The following is a 12815-nucleotide window of genomic DNA, read 5'->3' as shown; positions in this document are numbered from 1 at the left end:
AGCCTTTATAGTGACAAGAGCAATTTACCTGCACTTTCCTTGTTTAATTAAATAGCAATCAGTGAGTGGTAATTTAGACCCCCAAATACGTGGGTATATAAGAAAGTATGACAGCATGATTTGCTAAACTCTTGAGTGTTAATCATATTTAAGGCACTGGCTAAATTTCTAGGTTTCAAGACACTGAGTTAGGCCTGCTGTTGAACTTGAGAGAATTTATAGCTTTAAGGCATGCATAGATTTATTAAAGGGACACATTAAACTCATAGACATACAACTGATTCAGTATGTAAAATACTTTTTTTTCCTAAGTACTGGGACATGATCTCTCCACAGTATTTTCTATTTTGGCTCTGAATGCTACAATAGTGGCAAGTTGGCTATGAAATGGTTTGCCGCTCTTAACCAATTTTATCGGTTACTATTATTAAGAATAAACATCTTTCTTTAAAAAAATGATTGAGAGTTCACAGTCTGCAGAACACTTTAAAAATAGCACCTTAAAATAAGTCCTTTTTTCACTATAAACTAGATAGAGCTTTAACTGGATGAGATTTTATCTGATTTTCTTTAGAAAATGTGTATATTCATCAGACATTATCATAGCATCAAGTTTAGCGAATTTTGTCATTTAAATAATTTCAGTTATAAATTCCAGTTTCCTTCTCTTATGTAAATAGCCTCAAAATTGCTTTGGAGCAGAAGCTCTCCAAATATGGTCTCAGCCTAGAGGTGATTTTTTTTTTTAACAGAAAGATTTTTTTTTTTTTTTAGTTATATTAACTCTCCAATGTAAAAATCCCTGAAACTCAGTGAAAAAAGAATCTGAGAAATTCTTTCACTTTGATAAATCCAAAATGTTGGAACTTTCAAGTTTAAAATTTTCCCTGGGGCATTGTAAGAAAACTGACAGGAGATAAGTTTTAAAAGAATGTTATAACATTTAGAAGTTATAAATAAATTAAACAACATAGGTCATCGCATAAATGAGCATTAACTATTTCTATCAGGCTTGAAATTTTCATGACCTACATTTCTTTGTATCATATTATGAGGTCTATATTCATTCCCAGAGCATTTTTTTTTTTTGAGAGCTATGAGAGCTGTGTGGAAAAGAGGTAAAGCCAGAGCAGGTTAATGAGGCTGAGGGTGAAGGAGCATGCTCCTGCCACCTTTCCTTCACCACCCATTTCACGGAAGGGACTTCTCCTTCCAAGACTGCCAGTCAGTCACCTTGCATCACTCAAAAAAGAAGCCACATCCAATTAAAGCCAGAATGAGACGTTTCATATATGGCAAAGGAGGCCAAAGTCTTTGAGGTGTAAAATATACTTCTCCATCCTAAGTAGTGGTAACGTGGATGAGGCAGTTTTCAGCTGCCAGCTTACCAAGAACCACATTATTTTCCATCTCTTTTATATAACCTCCTCTTAAAAGGTGCGTTTGCTGTGAAAAATTGTTCCATGGCATTCTCCTTTAGATTGATTCGGAATTGATTCTTCGTAAAAATCTCAATTTATGATCCAGGTAGCATCCAAATAACTCAGATTGCCATGTGTCTTACACTTAACTAGAACATTCCAGGGAAAGTGTGTCTTTAAGCCAGAAAAGCTACAGAAATCATGACTACTTATTTTATTCTCTCTGTCCTTCCTTTGGTGGAAAAGGACTAGAACATTTGGGTACATATTTATTGAACGGATAACGAAGTAATTGTTGGCTAATTTCAAGGACAACGACTAATACATCCTACGGCAAAGAACAAAGCCAAGCCAATGTATGCAAAGTGTAAATGTTCAAAGTTGCAGAATGTCAACTTCCTCAAACTTAAGTAAGTCATCGACTAACACTCACAGTCTGTCTTCCCCTCTGTTCCTGACAACTCCCAATTTCATATCATTTGCAAATTCAATTAGCCTGCTCTTTACTCCTGTCACATAACCCATCTGACCTCCTCTGTCTTTCTGCTCCATTTCACCCTTCTATCCCCACAGACTCTCCCCGGAACAGAGGAATACATTTTTTAAGCCCTATCCATCTCTGCTTCCTATTTTCTCTGCTGTACTCAAAGGAGAATTATGAGAATTAACAGTTATGTACATTTTGGTAACTGAATAGAAAATCTCTGGAATGATTATTCATCCTACTCATTTTTACCTAATCTATGCAATAATTCAATAAGTTCATACATGATTAATAATTTTTATGCAACATCTCTATGTGCATTTATTATGTATTATTATCTATGAGTGCCCTACCATTTATAATTGCCATGTGGAGAATTTGATGTTATGTGACTGTGACATCAAATTTATATTGTGTATCTCAGTGTGCACAGCAAAGATAAATTTACCTTGGATACTAAGCTAACGGTGTGGTTATAGGCACAAATATTAGCATTAAATAAAAAAAGTACTGACGGGTCGGCATTGACCTTTTAATTAAATGGAAATGGCCAGAGTCAATCATCTATTGACAGGTATTTACATAGCAAGTAATTACAGGGTAAAGAGATTATTTCAGTTATAAAATCAGAGGGCAAGTCACACAAACTTTAGAAGAAAGAGTTGCCAAGTAATCTGTAAGAACATGTAATTGCTATGTTTTTAACCGGCATTTACCAAGCAAAACTAAATTCTTACAGTAAGTAATATTGTGAAGTGACTTATAATTGGGGGCATTAGTATGGTTTTATTTTCTTAGTGATTAGGAGTCTGAAATCTCTAATATTTACATTCTTACTAATATGTGAAAGAATTTCAGAGCATCTCAGCATGGAATTTTTTGTACAACTACTCTGCTCTATTGTTAGGAAGCCAGGGCATTTCAAAGCCATTGGGGGATCTCAGTTCATCCTGATTTTTGCCCCAGGGACAGTTCTTCATACCTGGAAATGCCGTAGAAGTAGTATTTCTTGAGATTTCTAGGTCCACTACTGACAAAGGACATGGAATTTCTGATAATTTGAAAATCTGATGTATTTTTTTAAATACCATACTTAAACATAAAGTTATCTGAATTCTAGCTCCAGAGATTAGATCAAACATCAGAGGAGATCACTCCCCTTTTTCTCTACCTCTCTTCTTTTTTCCAGCTTTACCTTAATAGTTACAAATCACTAGTCAGGGGGCACCTGATGCCTCAGTTGATTAAGCATCTGCCTTTAGCTCAGGTCATGATCCCAGGGTCCTGGGACCAAATCCTGCATCTGGCTCCCTGCTCTGCCTGGAACCTGCTTCTCCCCCTGTCTCCACCTCGCTCTCTCTCTGTCTCTTGTGAATAAATAAAATCTTTAAAAAATAAATAAATTTTAAATCTCTTATGCTATAGAAGGTATGAATTAGGACCTATTGTGATGGATAGGACAAACATTTTTCACATAACACATCTGCTGAAAGTATTTACTCAAGTCACCCAGTTATTTATGTACTAATGGATGGCTGTTTCCAACGTCCTATTGTTAACTCACAGCATCAGTGGGCTGTGCATTCAGGCTACTGCAAGTCCACAATACAAATGGCTTATGTATCCCAAATGAAGACAAATGCTCTGGATGAACTCCCTGCTCTGGCATAGTATTTTGTATGTATTTTTGGTGTGGATGTTGCTGAAATTTAAGGGGGAGTGGTGTATCAATGGCTCTGGACATCAAGTGAAGAAGTCCCACCCGACTGTATGAGTAGAATAAACCAGGAGACTGGAAAGATGAGAAGAGTAAAAGAAAAATAAAATAAACCTTCAAACTCAAAACACACCTTTTTAACCATCACTGAATGATTGTTAAAGTGAGTATATAAATGTCATTGTTTAAGTAACTTTTACAGGCCACAGGGAGAGGGAGAAGACTACGTAACTGTATTACTAGTTTAACACAAGTAAAACAAATGCAAATAATTTTAGCTCCAGACAGAAGCGTGGGCAATGAGAATTCTGCAGAGAAAACGCACTATGATCAGATTTCCTACGTCAATTGGTACTTCCCAGGACCAAACGATAACAAGCACGAGGGGTGAGGCCTTGGGTGAGGCCAGGACTTTTGAGCACTTGGGTGCATTGAGCAAACCCAGAGCGCTTGGTATCTACTACCCTGTTAACCACTGTTTGCAGATACGCATACTAGAGCACAGAGACAGAATTCGCTGTGCTGGGGACTTTTATCCTCACGCTAACCTTCAGTGTGTTTCTGTTTCTGACATTCCCAGCTTCACAGAGACCAGGGACTTTGGCTCCTCTGTATCGTTTAATTTTTTCATTATGTTTCCTCGGTGAAGCCAATTCGCAGAAAATAAAGTTTGGTATTAACCTGGCTTCATCCACTGAGGAAAGGCAGAGAGAAACTATGCATTCAGCCACAAAAATACACACACACACACACAATACATTGTTAAAAGTAACAGTGCCCTCCCTTTTTTTTCCATCTTCGCTGCTTAAACACTCCTCATAAAAAACGGTATTTCTTGGCAAGAGGACCCATTTTTCCTTTATGTCAGAGTCACTGTTAAGTTCACATTTGTGTTTGCAAGTTCTGTTTCCAACTTTCCACTCCAGTTCTATCCCCCACAGCAAGAGAAGAAAATCACAAAATTTGCATATTGTGCTTGTGAAGTAGAGTAGCTGTCTCAGGGAGAAGCACCAAGGGGTTAGGAACCAAGAATGCGCGCGCGCACACACACACATTGGCGAAGTATCTTAATCTAACGTATTTGTCCTCTACTTTTCTATATTTCTCTGCTTTCAATTAAGACGCCTTATTAAATAGCATTCAAACATGTGAAAGCAAAGACAGAGCCTGACAGAATTTCAACAGGTTCTGTGCATTCATACTGTATGTCACCTCTTAATTAGCAACCAAAATGCAATGAACAGATTGTACAGTTTACCATCCTAGCCCAGCTCCTACACTTGCTATTTGTGCGTCTACAGCATATTTAAAGAGACCCCCATCCAGTGGGATTTTCATACTTGCTCCATCCCTTGGAACAGAACCACCATCAACTAAATGCCACTTCATGGATGCCTTAGCCTGCAGCAGCAGCTGGCATTACCAAGCAGTTGAAAGGACATTTTAATCTCCTGTTTAATGCATTTTTCTCCACCTGGGATAAGAAGCCAAAATTGCTGTTAGCAAAAAATGCCTTAGTCATTAACTGAAAGTGCCTTTTTTAAAAGTGTTCCATTACTCCCCTACTGGGAAATTTCAGACTTTATTAGCATTTTTTGAATTTGTATTAGTAGTACCTGAGTGGTAAAATGCTAACGGATGAACACTTAGCTATTTTCCACAGGTTTCTCTTTTGGGCTCTCCTTGTACCGAGCAAAAAGGGGGGGAAAAAAAGCGAGGGAGAGAGAAAGGGGTCGATAAATTGCACTCTTCATCTAGCTCTCCAAAAGTGAGGTCTAGAGTCAGAGGAATCATATTAATTTTCTATTATTCTAGCCCTGCAGAAGCACAAAAGAATGGATTTAGGGACTCTCTCTTACCTAAGGGCAACCGGGAGGATATTAAATGTTCTTTAAATGAACGTCTGTGTATTTAAATCACATGCATGCTGGGCTGGTATTACCTTGCTTTGGTGATCGCACTGCATTACGTTTAGGCTGTAAGGAAATAGAAATTCTCCCACTGAAACACACGCTACTAGTAAAAGGGCTGCTCTGTCATTTCGGCACAAGAGACCTAAGAATCATCCAAGCAAGGATTTGAATCAAACATAATTTAGTTTGAGATGGTCCTATTTTTATCTGTTTTAATCTGTGTCTGCTAAACAGACACCTCAATTTTAGAAATCTTCCAAAATAGCAGGTAAGCTTGATGGAGTTCTGGTTTGGTTTAGTTTCTGTAAGGACAACATTTGTCGGTTATGGGCTAAAATAAATAAATATATAAATGTAATATTGCCACTTGGGGGCCAGACTGCAGATATATTGAAATCTATCAAAATACCTGGCTGTCTAGAAAGAATTGCAGAGGAAAAAGAGAAGGTCAAAACATTTTTTAAAGTGATGGAGCCGGTATTTATTTCCTCCTTTACTATCATATTCAACCGACTAAGCAATATATCGCCATCTTATAGGACTGCCCTAGAGACCCTCTTTCTGCCTGAAGTCTTACTTCTGCCATTTTCCGGTTTGGTAACAGAATAAGCAAGCCTCTTCTGAAATGCAGAAGCTATGCTTTCCTTCAGGTATGAGTGAAAAGGCAGTACTTTTCTAGTAAATGGTGGAAGCAGCAGGGATAAAGGAAGACTACTGGATTTAACAGGGATTAAGGCTAACAAGGCACAAAGTCCCTAGGGGTATGTCTTCTGGAAAAGTGTGAGACAGAAGGCTACTGGGCCTGAGTTGTAGAATTTGTAGGGAATATAATAGGAAGAGAAATGATTAAATATTTCTAAAATTGTTCTGAATTATTCAAATACTCAGAAATCATAATTAAAATAACACTGAAAGTCACAAAACAGTGGCCTTTTAGTGGCTTGGCATAAATATTCCATATATTAACTGTATCTTTATTACATCCCAGACTCTAAGCCTCACCAAAAATGCAAGCAAAAATGTGGTAAGTAACTGCAAATGGCTAGTTTGGCTGGCATATGAGTACATATAGGTATGCAAGTGGGTAGATGGATAGATGGATGGATGGAGAACAGGGTGGGGAGGGAGAGAAGGAAGAAGGTAGGTATTCAGATGCCACTCAGGAGGTGATCTTCCCAAAGCAGTCTCCTGACTGAATCATTAACAAATTGGACTGCATCTGTCATGCAATATGGCTTCACTGAGCATTATACAAAAATTTAATAGAGATTTTTAGAGCATCCAATTATGACTTTTCTTTTATAATCTAATTTAAAAGCCTCTATAGTTAGAAGATCATAAACACACTGTGGCCTTTGGAATGAAAGTCAGTGGAATAGTTTTGCATAGAATCCAAATTCACCCTCAAATCCTACACCCAACTACGTGGGTGTTTTCCAAGTTTTTAACTCATAAGTTGCTTCCTCAGAAGCACATAATTTTGAGGAGTCCTCTTACTATTTTTTTTAAAATCTTTTATAATTTTATGTGCATATGGAATGGAATAAAAACGTTATTTTAAGGTTGTTTTAATTTGTAATACTGTGTTAGAAAAGGCTACATTATAAAATTGATATTCATATTCTGATAAATTTTATAGTATGTAAAGATAGAATTCAACATTTCCCACTTAGCAAGTCATTCATAACATTTAATTTACTTTAACTTAAATGTTTATAAAAATCTTGATTTTGAACAAATTTATAAAATGACATCACATTTAAATTGGGAGACTGGATGTCTATTACCATGTAGATTGAAACAGAACAGTTTTGAACACAATACACAGCAATTCTTAGCTCAACTAACATTTTGAATTTTCATATTTTTCATTAAAACTTTAAAAAATATGTTGTGTTCTTTTCCTTCTAAATGATCAACAGTTCAGGTTATTTACAAGCCCTTGCACACAAATGACACATAATGGATACAGACCATCTTCATCTCAGTAAATAGAAATACAAATTGGATATATTCATAACTGTATTTTTTTCTTTTAACAATGGCTTTTGAAGTAGTAGAGACATGTTGATTCTGGTCAAAATGAAAGAAACTCAGGATTATATGAAAGCAGGCCTCTTTCAGACAATTTTGTAGTTAAATTCTTACTCATTTTTGTTTCGTTTGTTATGTTTTCTGTCTTTATCAACATTACATTATAGACAAAAATAGTATACGACTGAGAATAAAAATTCGAAATTATATAATAGTCAACCACCATAGTTTCTAGGGATTTTTGCTTGATTGTCGAATTGAATAACTCTGTTGTGACATTACTCACCACTCAGTTGATTCATCTTAGTATCTGCTCAGACCACTTCATTTCAAAGGGAGAAAATATTTATTTATTCATTCATTCATTTAGATTTTATTTATTTATTCATGAGAGACACACAGAGAGAGGCAGAGACACAGGCAGAGGGAGAAGCAGGCTCCCTGCAGGAAGCCTGATATGGGACTCGATCCCAGGACTTCGGGATCACTCCCTGAGCCAAAGGCAGACAGACACTCAGCCGTTGAGCCACCCAGGCATCCCAAGGGAGAATATATTTAAATAACAGTATTACCAAGTTAAATGGAAACATACTATCATTATTAAAAATCTGGCCCCATATTTGTTTTATGCTAACATTCCTAAAAATTTTGAGATCCTAAACTCAGAGACAACTTAGAATCAGCTATGAGATGAGAGCCTACCATGCTCTGTCATCCCCAGGGTCACATTTCAGGCAGAACACAAGCCCAAGTGAACCAAGGAATTGTCCCACAGAAGTATGCTCTAATTCATTGATTTAAAATGTCATGGAAGGAGAGGTGGCCGGGGGTTGGGGTGACTGGGTGATGGGCCCTGAGGGGAGCACATGGCGGGATGAGCACTGGGTGTTATGCTAAATGTTGGCAAATTGAACTCCAATAATAAATAAATACATACATACATACATACATACATACATACATAAATAATAAAATGTATCTTTTGAGTTCCACTGTGCATTAAACCAGGCAGTGTGTGTGGATTTGAGGATAGGAGATACAGAAACCAGAATCATAGTTTTCGAGCAACTCACTAGCTAATCAGGGCATCAAAACCTAAGTAAGAGCACTGCAGTTCTGTTCAGTACTATAATAATAACATAAACTATTGGATGAAAGGTCTGGAGGCAAAAGATATAAAAATGATAAACTGTGCAGGGCACAATTAAGGAAATCCTCACAAAAGTTACACTTGAACTATATCTTCAAGTATGAGCAGAAGTCTGTTGGGCAACATCCAATGGGAAAGGAAAATTCAGCACAGAGAATGACACATGCAAGGCAGAGCGCAACCATTGTGGAAGTGATCTGAGTAAGCTTGTCATTTAGGTTTACCTGTAAGAGAAGAGTAAGCAGTTGGAATAGCTCATGAAAAGTGTGGTCTATCAGGCAAAAAATTTGGATTTTATATATAGGTAATGGTAAGATATTGAAGGAATCTCAGCACTAGAATAAAACAACCATGGGTGTTGTAGAAAGATGCTGTCAACCAGGACTCTTTCTACCCTTGCCATCCTCCTTGCCTCTGATCCTTCTGTCACCAAGATGTGATGAGAGAAGAGGAAAACTATAGCATACTGATAACATTCAATCTTAGGTGTGCAGTTATTTGGAGGAAAAAAAGTTCAAATAAATTTGAACATGCTGGATTTTTTAATTTCCGGGTGTCCAGTGACAAGTCAGGGTATTGCTGCTGATATTTCTTGAGATGCTTAGCCAATATTCTTCTTCTTTTTTTTTTTTTTTTGGCTTTAACGTTAATACTATTTTATATAATTTTATTTGCTTCTTACCTAATTATAGCTCACATCTAGCCTCTAAGCCTCAAAGAGCATTTAACATTTATAATGTTAAGGAATATTCACCATTTCTAAGTTTCCTAAAAACTTACTTACTTGAGGGACACCCAGGTGGCTCAGTGGTTAAGCATCTGCTTCAGCTCAGGGCATGATCTCTGTCCAAGGATTGAGTCTGGCATCAGGCTCCCTGCAAGGAACCTGCTTCTTCCTCTATCTATGTCTCTGCCTCTCTCTGTGTGTCTCTCATGAATAAATAAATACAATCTTTAAAAAAAAAAACACAACGTATTTACTTGAAATTATGGCCTAAGAAAGAAATTTCTCTCCTAAAGTACATATTCTTTACATATATATGTATTATATATATACGTAATAATGGAATATATATTCTAAAATTTTAATTCATTCATGTAAACAAACATTGATAATTACAGTCTGGACACACATGGGGACGTGGTAAACAATGACACATGAATGACTATGTTCACCTGTACTGAGCAGAATACTTTGATTGAGGAACATGGTTTAGTGGGAAAAGAAAAAAAAACTGTTGAGTCAAGGTCATAACCAAATATTTGAAATTCCAGGGTCTTCTTCTGCTATAGTGGCCATTTACTAGATTATAGCTGTATTTCAGGAACACTTAGGTGCATCACACACAGTATGTCTAAACCTCACAACTCAAGTAGCCATATCCATATTTGAGAAAGAAAAAGCTAAGATCAGGCAAATTATACAACTTTTTCAAGAGATCTCCCTCCCCTGCTATATCTTCTAGTGATATCTGGATCTATACTATTTGCCCTTGTCTTCTTGTTTGTAACCCCTGATTTTACTGATCTAGATTGCAATCTATGTCCTTCTGGGTCTCTAATTTTGACATGACACCCTGATTGACATTTTACATTCCATTTTGGATCACACAACCTGATTCTCATCTTCTAGATCCTGATCTCATTGTCATCTTTGCTATTAGCAAAGTCTTAATCTCTCTTTCAGCATAACAGAATAAATTGATTGCAAATTCAATATCCTCAGTCATAGAAAGTCATGATGTCCCCTGAAGGTCACTCATGTAGTGAAAAGATGTGAGTCTAACACTCAACCTTATAGTAGCAATGCATTTTTAGGAAGCCCAATATAGAAATTATTTAACATTGTGTCAATTAATATCTGATTTTAAAATTATAGAAAGATAAGGAGGGGACTTGATGGGATGAGCACTGGGTGTTATACTATATGTTGGCAAATTGAATTTAAATAAAAAATTTAAAAATAAAATTAAAAATAAAAATTATAGAAAGAAATGGAAATACTTTGAAAACTATAGCATGATTACCTGGAGAAGATGAAACAGAAAGAAACAGAGATGGAGGGTGGGGGGTGGGGGCAGACAGCGAGAGAGAGAGACACACACAGAGAAAGAGAAAGGGGAGAAGAAGAAAAAGAAGAGAAAGACAGTTTTTACAGCAGACTAAAGAGCAAAGGCATGGAATAAGGCAAGACATTTGAGTTCTGTTTCTTTCCTAATCAATGTGTAACTTTGGACAAGTTATTACCCAACCTCTCAAAGACACAATTTCCTATAGAACAGGATTAATAACATAAATTCATATGATTATTATGAGGGCTAAATGAACTAATGTGTAAAAAGTTCCTGGCCATAGAAAGAGTCCAGTTAAAGTAAGGGCATAGGGAATATAATCAATAACACTAACAATGTTGTATGGTGACAGACAAAAGTATACTTATTGTGGAAAGAAGTATAGAAGTGTCAAATCAATATGATGTACACCCAAAACTATTAATATAATGTTGTATGTCAATTATACTTCAGTAATAAGAAAAAGTAAGGACAAAGAGAAAGACAAAACAGGTTCTGAAGATAAAGTAAGCTACTCTTGATTTTATGCTTTAGGTTTTTCATTTGAGAGTAATACTTGTTCTCATAGACAGAAATCCCAATAAGTCTGCATCACTGTTCTTTTCAGCTCTTCATCCACTTTTTAGATCTAAACTTAAAACCTTTTAGTAACCATAGACATAAGAGACCACCAAGAAAAAAAAAATTCTAATTCAAAGACAATAGCTAGAGCTGTCCAAAAGGAAGGAGCTAGTTTAATCTTTGAAAACAGTTTCCTACCAAGCCGTGCATGGTGAGTAAGAAGTCTTTGTTGGAAACAAAATAAGGTACCAGTCTGAAATGCCTGAAAGAACATTAGAGAAAGCGCAAATGATCCCCAAAATAGCTCTGTAGAATTTGGTTACTAGAATCTGAGATCATAGCAAAACATTCTAGCAGCAAGGTGGGAAAGCAGAGAATTGTGTAGCAGAACTTAAAGTGGCATAGATGTGCTTACTGAACATGGTATGGATACCACACATAATGGCTACGCTCTACTTACTGTGCCAAAACATCTGCAAAATTAATTCATTTAACTTCATAAAACCTTGTTGGTTATAAAAACCAAGAAATTATTATTCCTTTGTTACAGATAAAGAATCCGACACAACCAACTTGTCTACAGGCATATAGCTAGTACGTGATAGAGTTCCTGACCCAACAGTCTGAACCCAAACACATGCATGCCATCTAACATGTTGCCTGTAACATTATGGTTCTTCAGTGGATTTGGCCAAGTAATTGCCATACTTTTCTTAGATAAGCTTATTAGAAAAAAGTCTCAGAAATATGTGATTTGAGCATTAAGACAATTTCTATAGTCCCCTCTTCTCTCTTTGGAAAAATAATTGTTTTCTATCCTAACACTGATACGTATTTCATCTATAGACAATCAGAAATTGTTTCCACTGTGAGTTCTCCAAATGAGATTCATCCCAACACCTTGCTGCAGCCTCTTGAAATGTTAGAGATACAAAATGTAAGATGTATTTTTAAAAAAACAAATAATGATGGCTTTCTAAATAGTAAATTCTGTGAGAAAACACCTAATAAAGCACTTAAGATAAAAAAATCTTGGTAACAAAAATAATCTGTACCAATATTGGCAGATTTCCTATTCAATTTTATCTTCTTGAATTTCTAAACTTTTTTTTTAAAGGGGTTGAGATCTTTTTTTTTTTTAATTTTTATTTATTTATGATAGGCACACAGTGAGAGAGAGAGAGAGGCCGAGACACAGGCAGAGGGAGAAGCAGGCTCCATGCACCAGGAGCCCGACGTGGGATTCGACTGGGTCTCCAGGATCATGCCCTGGGCCAAAGGCAGGCGCTAAACCGCTGCACCACCCAGGGATCCCTAATTTCTAAACTTTTGAAAAATTGTATGTTTTATAATTATTATAACTAGAGATAAATTTAAAAATGAAAAGTTGGTTTAAAACTTTACATTTAAAAAAACAAAAAAAAATAAAAAAAATAAAAAAAAATAAAACTTTACATTTTTGT

Source organism: Canis lupus, chromosome 3 (genome assembly GCF_003254725.2).
Source record: "Canis lupus dingo isolate Sandy chromosome 3, ASM325472v2, whole genome shotgun sequence".
NCBI classification, from domain to species: Eukaryota; Metazoa; Chordata; class Mammalia; order Carnivora; family Canidae; genus Canis; species Canis lupus.
Note: the sequence above shows the minus strand (reverse complement) of the source record.